Genomic DNA, 9,126 nt, shown 5'->3' with positions numbered 1-9,126 from the left:
GAGAGCGATTGCTCTGGACAATGTGTCCTAACTTCTACCAGCATTAAGGATGAGCAGGTAAAAGTGTTTCTCCTGGAGTTTCACCAGCCTACAGCTTTACTCCTAATTAGCACAGTTGTAAATTCATTTGCAGCCTGTGTTTTCTTTTATTCTGCCAATATTTACACCCAGCAGATCCTTGAGCTGCAGAATCAGGTATATTACTTAACCTTGGACCCAACTCTGGCAGCACTGCAGAATCTAAATGCAGGCCACCATGGCCTCGGGCCTCCCTGGACATCCCTCCTGCTCACCGGTGACACTTCTGAAAGCTTCCTTGTCCTTCACCTCGCTCCATCCTGCCTGCATGCAGAGTGGCCTGCACTTGTATTCAGTATAGAAAGTGTCGTGTTTCTTGAGAACTTTCTCTGTGAGCTTCTGTTTGCAAACTTAGGAAGACAGCTTTCCAAACATTTGATATTTTGTTGTTGTTTTTGTTGTTATGTATACAAGCGCAAAAGTCATTCATGTTCATCTATAGGCTAAATGCACATAACCAATATTCAACAGAACAAATGAAAACCAGTAAAATAAAAAAGATTTTTAAAAACTACTTCACAAACCTGTGTGTGAAAAATTGGAGAACTCAGAAGAAATGGATAGATTCCTGGATACATGTTACTAAAACTGACCCACGAAGATTGACGAGGGCTGAATAGTTCCATAAGAGACATCGAAATTGAGAGTAGCAGCAAAAATCTACCAACTCACAAAAGCCGTGTTCTAGATGCTGTCCCTTCTGAATTTTACTAAATTTCAGGGAATACCTAACTTCAGTGCTGCTGAAGCTACTTAATAAAATTGAAAGGGAAAGAGACCTTGCAAAATCATTCCTTCCATTACTCTGAAACTACCATTACTCTGATTTCAAAACTAGACAAGAAAGCATAAGAACAGAGATATGTAGAACAATCTCTTTAGCGAACAAGAATGCAAAGACGCTCAACAAGATGCTGGAAGACAACATGCAACGAGCCCTCAGCAAGGCCCAGTGTCGTGGCCAGCGGGCCCTCCTGCTGCGGCTGCAGCGAGAGCCGAACAAATGCGCATAAATGAATCATAGAAACAAGAGCTCAGACGAAAATCACCTGATCATCTCAACGAATACAAAAATATCCTTCGATAAATCCAGAACCTTTTTCATAATGAAAACATGAAGAAAATATGTATAAAAAAGCACAACATCAGTTTGAGAAAAGTCATTTATGAGAAGCCTACTGTCAACATCATATTAAATAAGGAAACCTGAGAATTTTCCCTCTTCAGCCAGGAACAAGACACGAATGGCCATTGTCACACTTCCCATTCAACACTGAGCTTGAAACATTAGCAAGAGCCAATGGGCAAGAAAAAAATAAAAAGTTATGAATAGAAAATAAAGGAATCACGTGAACATTGCAAGCTAATGACATGATCTTCTTGTAGCAGTTCCCCAAACTTCGCCAAAAGACTCTTAGAATTAACTACCAAATTTACCAATGCAGCAGGATAGAAAATATCACATAAAAATCAATAGTATTCCTGTACACTAACAGTGAATACATTTATACAAATTTGGAAAAATATTATTTGCAATGGCATAAAAAAATACCTAGGAATTAATCAAACTAAGGAAGAAAATCACTTCTATATTAAAACTATAGGAAATCAAAGAGAACATCAGAAAATGGAAACATAGGGGTTAGGGATATAGCTCAGTGGCACAGCACCTGGCTGGTGACCACAAGGTCCTGAGTTTGATGCCCCAGACCGAGATAGATAGATAGAGATAGAGATAGAGATAGAGATAGAGATAGAGATAGAGATAGAGGTAGAGATAGAGATAGAGATAGAGATGATAGAGATAGAGATGATAGAGATAGAGATAGAGATAGAGATAGAGATAGAGATAGAGATAGAGACAGAGACAGACAGAGACAGAGAGACAGAGAGACAGAGAAACAGAGAGAACCTTCTCCTACATAAGCAGAATCATTTGTTCAAAGGGCCCAGACCTTAAAAATTGAGATGCATTTGCAGATACAATGTAATCAAAATCAAAATACCAACAATATTCATCACAGAAGCAAAAACTCTTCTAAAATTCTTATGCCACCAGAAGGCTGAGGACAGCAGAGACGATCCAGAGCCACAGAAGAAGAGGAGGACATCACAATCCCAGACTTGAAGTTACATTAAGGAGGCTCAACTGGAAAAAGGTGCAGCTAAGAAGCAAATATGAGGTTCAGTGGGATGGAAGAGAGCATGCACAACACTCCAGGCACGTTGAGCTACTTGATTTTTTATAAAAAGACCAACAATGTATGGTGGAGGGAGGATGGCCTCTTAAGTAAATGGTGCTAGGAAAACTGGCTATCCTTATCAGGAATATTTTATCAAGGCCTGTATCTCTCACCATGAGCTAACTAAAAGCTGAATGGATCAAAGATCTAAGTGCTGAAAAGACCTTCACCTGACTGAAAATAATGTAGGAAAAGCTCTCAGAGTCTTGGTTTCAGCAAGAACACATAGATCAGAAACCTGGTTCCACAGGAGACAGAGCTGAGAGTCAACAGAGGAGATCGTGTCAAACTAAACACCTTTCTCTGCACAACAAAAGAAACAGTCACAGCTCAAGGACAGCACAAATAGTGGAGATGGTTCCCAACGATGCTTCAGATGGAAGAGTCACATCCAGAATACACAAAGAACCCAAGAAAATTAGACCTCCAAAAATAAGTAGCACAGTCAAAAAATGGGTATTGGAAGTGAATTAAGCACTTCCCAGACAAGACATAGGAGCAAATGGAAAAAAAAAAGTTGAAGAAATGCTCAAGGCTGAAAATTCAAGGCATGCAAATGAAGACGACACTGAAGTTCCATCTTACCTCAGAAAGAATAGCCAACATTCAGAAATCAAGGAGCACAGACGCTGGTGAGGCAGAGGCGGAAAGAGCCCGTCTACATAGTCAGTAGACATGTAAGCCAGCGCAATCACCGAGAAAATGGCATGAAGCGTCCTCAAGAACCTAAAACAGAAATCCCCCTTGACTCGGCTATTTCTCTTGTGTCCTGATGTGTTAAAGGCTTCACATAACATCAGTACGGGCACGGTTGTGTTTATAGGAGCAGAGCTAGTAACTGTGACAGCAGCCTAAATGCGCGAATTTCCAAAGCAGCTGTGGCGCTCACACGCAGGGCAAACTGTCCTGCTGTAGGAAAAATAAACAATCCTGAGTCACCTGTGGGCCTGCGGGTGACCCTGAGGCCCCATGATAAGGAAAATAAATCAGACACACGAGGTTAAATGTCACATGGCTGCTCTACTAGAAGGAAACCCAAACGGAAAGAGCAGAACAAAAAGTGGATGATAAGAAGAAGATAGAGCTTATTCAGGCTGGAAGGGGCTGAAGAGATGGGTGGGGAGAGGAGAGCGGGGACGAAGGAGGGCGCATCACGTGCATGTGCCAACCCCAGCCCAAGGCCTCGGGGTGCACACGTACTGACACGGCAGAAGCACTGACAGCCCTCTGTACCTCGGCTTCACCGCTTCACCTCAATCAAGTGGTTTGAAAACATTCCAAATAGTACTACAGCTTTACTGCAGAGGTACCGACCTCTTCCCAGTGACTAATGCCTGGACAGGACATCGTGGCTGCTAATATGTGGCATCACTGCTCTGCCAAGTGTTACAATCATGTCAAGGTCTTAAACTCTTCTGGAGAATCACGTATGCTGTGTGAAAATGCTGCACACTGTATCCGAGGAAGCAGCATCTTCAGGAGAATCACGTATGCTGTGTGAAAATGCTGCACACTGTATCCGAGGAAGCAGCATCTTCAGGAGAATCATGATGCTGTGTGAAAATGCTGCACACTGTATCCGAGGAAGCAGCATCTTCAGGAGAATCACGTATGCTGTGTGAAAATGCTGCACACTGTATCTGAGGAAGCAGCATCTTCAGGAGAATCATGATGCTGTGTGAAAATGCTGCACACTGTATCCGAGGAAGCAGCATCTTCAGGAGAATCATGATGCTGTGTGAAAATGCTGCACTCTGTATCCGAGGAAGCAGCATCTTCAGGAGAATCATGTATGCTGTGTGAAAATGCTGCACTCTGTATCCGAGGAAGCAGCATCTGTGGGTTCGGCACCCTTGAAGGTGGGGCTCCTGACACCAAGCACTACCGAAACCAAGCGAAGGGTGCGCGTGCGGATGCCATACTACACATATGGAGAGCTAGACACGGGAGGCTCACACGCAGTGCTTCTAAGCGTGTAAATAAGAGTGTTCAGGAAAGAACTGAGTGGACAGATGAGCGGGTAGATTCTGCAGATTTAAGTGATAAAAATATAGAAAATAAGAACAAGGTGTCAGGGTTGAGCATCTTGTTTGTTATTTATCTAAATAAATGACATTCTGGGCTATTTATTGAGCAGACATTGGGAACACATGAGTGAAGGATGTTAAGTTCAATTTGATTTGTTGAGTGCAAAGTGATTTTAAGGTCTCCTATTGTAAGTTTTCAATAGGCATTTTGTTATTGAAATGCAAAGGAGAGATTTGAGCAGAATAAATAAATCTGCAATTTCATCTTGCAAACAGCAATTGAAATTATTTGTTAAAAAAAGCTGATGCTAGATGAGAGGTCAGGAAGAGGCCTGTAATGGGATTGGAGGACTGTATCAGCAGGGTTTTACTGGAAGAACAAATATAACACAAAATGTACAACTGTATTAGGAATTAGAAAATTGGCTTATGACAGTCAGCCACAGAGTTGAATGAGGAAGCATGCAGGGGCGTCTGCATGGTGGAGGCTGAAGGACTCAGTCCAAGGTCTTGACCTCACTGCAGTGTTTCGTGCAGGTCCCTATCAGGAGGCCGTTGGGTCTGCCATGGAAGGCTGATGAGTCTACACCAGAAGGCTGAAGGGTCCAAGGCGGAGGCCGTGGAGTCTGCACTAGAAGCCAGGAGATAACATTCAACCTGACTGTGAAGGCTGGAGCTCTTCTGGTGAAATGGAATGCTCCATCCTAACTCAGTTCCCTTTTATATCCTGTGAGTGATGAGTCACTCCAGGGTGGCACCTCCACGCCCTAGTGCATGGAATTGCTGGGCCAATTTAGTTTAAGATTTTAAACTCTCAAGTTGACACAATCCATCATCCACTACATGGACCTATGGAATTTAAAATGCAAAAAGCAAATTATTTAGCAAAGGAATCAACTGGCTAAAAAACAAAATTACCAACTCCTAGTAGCCAACTCCTGTGAGCAGGAGGATGCCCAGCATGCAGCATGCTGCCTGCAGAGCGCTCAGGCGTGCTTTTGTTCTTCCAGCACATTGAAAACGAAATATACACAGAGTTTGGCAGTGTAGTGATAAATGGAGCCAGAGCTGTTTCTGCAGAACTTTTAGGAACAAAAACATATTAGAGAGTAAATTGAAGAACAAGTTCACTCAGATTGCCTGTAGACAGAACATGTGCACAACTTATCATAGAAATTTTGTTGAGAATGTTTTGAGAAACAAATATACCACACACACACACACACACACACACACACACTTACCACTATCCTGCATACTGCACTGCAGCTAAGTTTGAAAGGTTGGGAGATGTACCAAATGAGTGAGACATTAAAAAGTAACTGCGTATAAGACAACATCATTGATATTTTAGTAAACAAAAGGTGACAAATTTTTCAAAAGAACAAAGACTGTTTTGTTGCTTTTTATTGAAGAAATTTATTTGCTCCTAAAAAAAGTTTTTGTACTGTTAAAGGGAAAAGAATCCTACAAGTTTGGTCCATGTACAAAACAAGAAAAGAAAAATCCCCAAGTATTAACAGAATGTCCATACACACAGAAATCAAATGTGACTTTTATTATAGAAAAGACACTTTCCTCTGTTCCTGCTATACATTTTCAAACTCAGAATTTAAAACTCAGTCCTTATAACTGCATGTTTCTCAACCAGCCTCTGAGATTCTTAGGCACTTCCTGCTCCTAAGCAGAGTAGCAGAGGTTGATGGGCAGGAAAGAGGGACAGAGATGAGAAAGCCCTACTGTTCCAGGTGGTGAACAGTATTTCCTAGCCTGAGATCTGCTGTAAGCGCCTCCCTGTGGTTACCATATGACTCCTGGGCTCCTTGGAAGGGTTTCTTGGGAACATTCACGATTTTGCTGTGCTGGGTTTTAGACCTAAGCCTCAGGAAGATGATGACGGTCATGGTTCATTTCTCTTCTTGCCACTGGGGACTTCAAACTGAGCCTTGTAGGAAGAGTGGGGCTGTGCGTGTGCCATGTCTTGGAGCCCCTCAGGGGTAGGGGAAGTCTTGTCCTCCTGTGATGACCTGGACCCTCACTGCCATCGGGATGGAGACTCAGGGTGAACCAAGAAAAGCTGAGGAAGATGGGTCTCCTTCCTTGGAAAGCATTGTTCTATCATTAAGTACACTTCCTAAAGCTTTTGAGTTTGATTGTAATAATGAAGCTACATGAACGCACTTAGAAGAGCAGAAACATGACTCTGCAGGTGTTACCTTGCCGTGGAAACACTAGTTCAATGAGTATCGTATAAAAATGACTTCACTTGAACAAAACTAAAATTGGTGAAAGATCACAAATTTATCGGGTATAACATGGTGAGTAAAGACACACCGACAAGTAGGAAGAGTAGCTTTGCAGTGCCCGTGACACACACAGCCCAACTCGAATAAGAAAGTTGGGGAACAAGGTAGGCAGCAACTCCATACACTGGGTGGAACTGAAGAAAACAAGCACAGAATGTCGTGTGCAAACCTACTATTTTCACAGCTTCAGTGAACCCTCACACAGTAGGTCTCCTAATCGTACACAGGTGCTCACAGCAGCACCTGTAGGGGATCTGTGGGGGATCCTCTGTGCAGAGCAGGAGCCTACAGGCACGAAGAGAGAAACCACAGCCACAACTGCACCATCTGTGGCTAAATACACCCACCCTGGACCAAGAAGAACACGCAGAGAAAGGGAAAACTCGACCTGGAAGGAGTGCATTCCAGGCCAGCACCAAATGGTCCTGAGAAACTAAACAGTGTAGTCTGTTGTCATATATGATGTAATGAATCATCTGAGATTTGCGAAAACTCCAGCACTGAGATGACCTCAGCAGTCACAAGTTTACAGGCTAAAAATGAACAGTGGCATACAGATTATAGTCAGGATTGCGATTCAAGGATGTCCCTGAGAAAGCAAGATAGCAAAGCCTGGAATAAGAACAAACTTTTTCGATGTGCAGCAGTGCTGCATAATAACAAGGATGAACAGTAAGTATGGAAACCAACAAAGAGCACACAGAGACGGTGCGTAACAAAAGACACGGAGATGTGTGGAAACTGATCCAAAAGAGCTACCTTGAGGCAGCCGAGAAAACCTAAAATATACTAAGAAAAAAAGAAAAGTTAAGAGTTTAAAAATCAAAAACTTTGGAGTTGAAAAATACAATGAACAAAGTGAGGAGTGAAATGGAGTGCTTCGCTGCTGACCTGATCATGGGAGGAGCCGAGCTGCCCTGAGGTTGTGCAGAGAAAAGCGCTGTGGCGCACACATGCACATGCGAACCTTGCTAGCGGCAAACACTTCGGCAGGACCGTCTGGTGCTGGGAGTAACAGGATGAGGCGATCAATGTGATGGAAAGAGAATATTGTGAGGCACAAATAGCAGCCTGCAAACTCTACTTTCGAAAAGAAAGAGACCTGAAGGCGTTTTCGAGTGAGCTCTCCAAACGAAGGATGAGGGAGATTGTTACCACCACAATTATCTCACAGGGTGTACTTTACACTGAAAGAGAAAGATGTTAAGAAAACTACATAAAGCATTTTAAAGTTTAATCTCGTGACTTAAATACAGAGCTGGCTGTAGTGGTGCACACTTATGATCCATGCATTTTGGGAGCTCAGGCAGAAAAATTACAAGTTCAAATAACACTAGAACAACTCAGTAAGACTCCATCTCAAATTAAAAAAGAAAAAAAAACCCTCCATGGGATGATAATGGTGTAGCTCAATGGTAGCATTCCCTCGAGCTCAATTCCTAGTCCTGTGGTAAAGGTAAGTGTCCAAAAGGGGATTAGAAATAGAAAAAGCCTGCAGTGAAAGCACCATAATTAAATGCTAATCCTACGAAGTCCTTTTTTTTTTTCTCCATATTTTTAGGACAGCGCATACAGAGTGTTCAGGGTCTCACTATAGATTAGACTCACAGTGATCTGCCTGTTTACAGCCTCCCAAGAGCTGGGATTACAGGCGCGAGCCACCACACCCGGTCTCAATTGCTGTCTCAGCGTGCCCCGGGGTGGGGCTGGCACGGCAGGCCTGGGGATCGAACTCCCAGCCCCTGCATCTGCCTAAGCAGATGCTTTAATCTGCTGAGCTATTTGGCTGGCCCCATTATTTTGGATAATAATGATATCAGAGTTTTAATTGTTGTGCTTTTCCAAAACACTTTTGTTTTTTCTTCAGATGTTTTATACAAATACCATATAGAGAAATATAGAATAAATACCATTGAAATAAGGTCTCCTTTGAGAGCTTTGTGTAGATTTTAGATTTTAGAATACATGTCTCTATATACTGCACAGATACATACATAGTTGAATTTTACTTATTTGTTTATCTATTTTTATGTATTTGATTCAGGGACTCACTATGCAGCTCGGATGTGTAGTGATCCTCTTGTTTTCACCCTCCCTGCACTGGGATTACAGGCGTGCGCCACCACGCCTGGACTAGGTTGCTGACTCAACACACCCTGGGGGTGGGCAGTGCCGCTGGAGGTGCCGGTAATCAAACCTGGTCCCTGCACTCGCCTAAGCTGGTGCTTAGCCTGCTAAGCTATCTCACCGGCCCCACTGTTGAATCTTGAATAACACAAATTTGTTCTGCACAGATTATGTAAGGATATTTTCCTTAGTGCAAGGTTTTGGAAACGTGAAAATTTCAAAATAACAAAGGATTGTTATGACAGCAATGCGTGAAACAGGCGTAATGGTTTACTTTATCATTTTTATTTTTATTAGTACACATTTATAGTACACAATGATTACATTCATTGGAGTAATTTACTG

This window comes from Octodon degus, unplaced genomic scaffold, assembly GCF_000260255.1.
Source record: "Octodon degus isolate 3935 unplaced genomic scaffold, OctDeg1.0 scaffold00228, whole genome shotgun sequence".
In the NCBI taxonomy this organism is placed as follows: Eukaryota; Metazoa; Chordata; class Mammalia; order Rodentia; family Octodontidae; genus Octodon; species Octodon degus.
The sequence above is the reverse complement of the archived record's forward strand: the minus strand, read 5'-3'. Positions refer to the sequence as shown.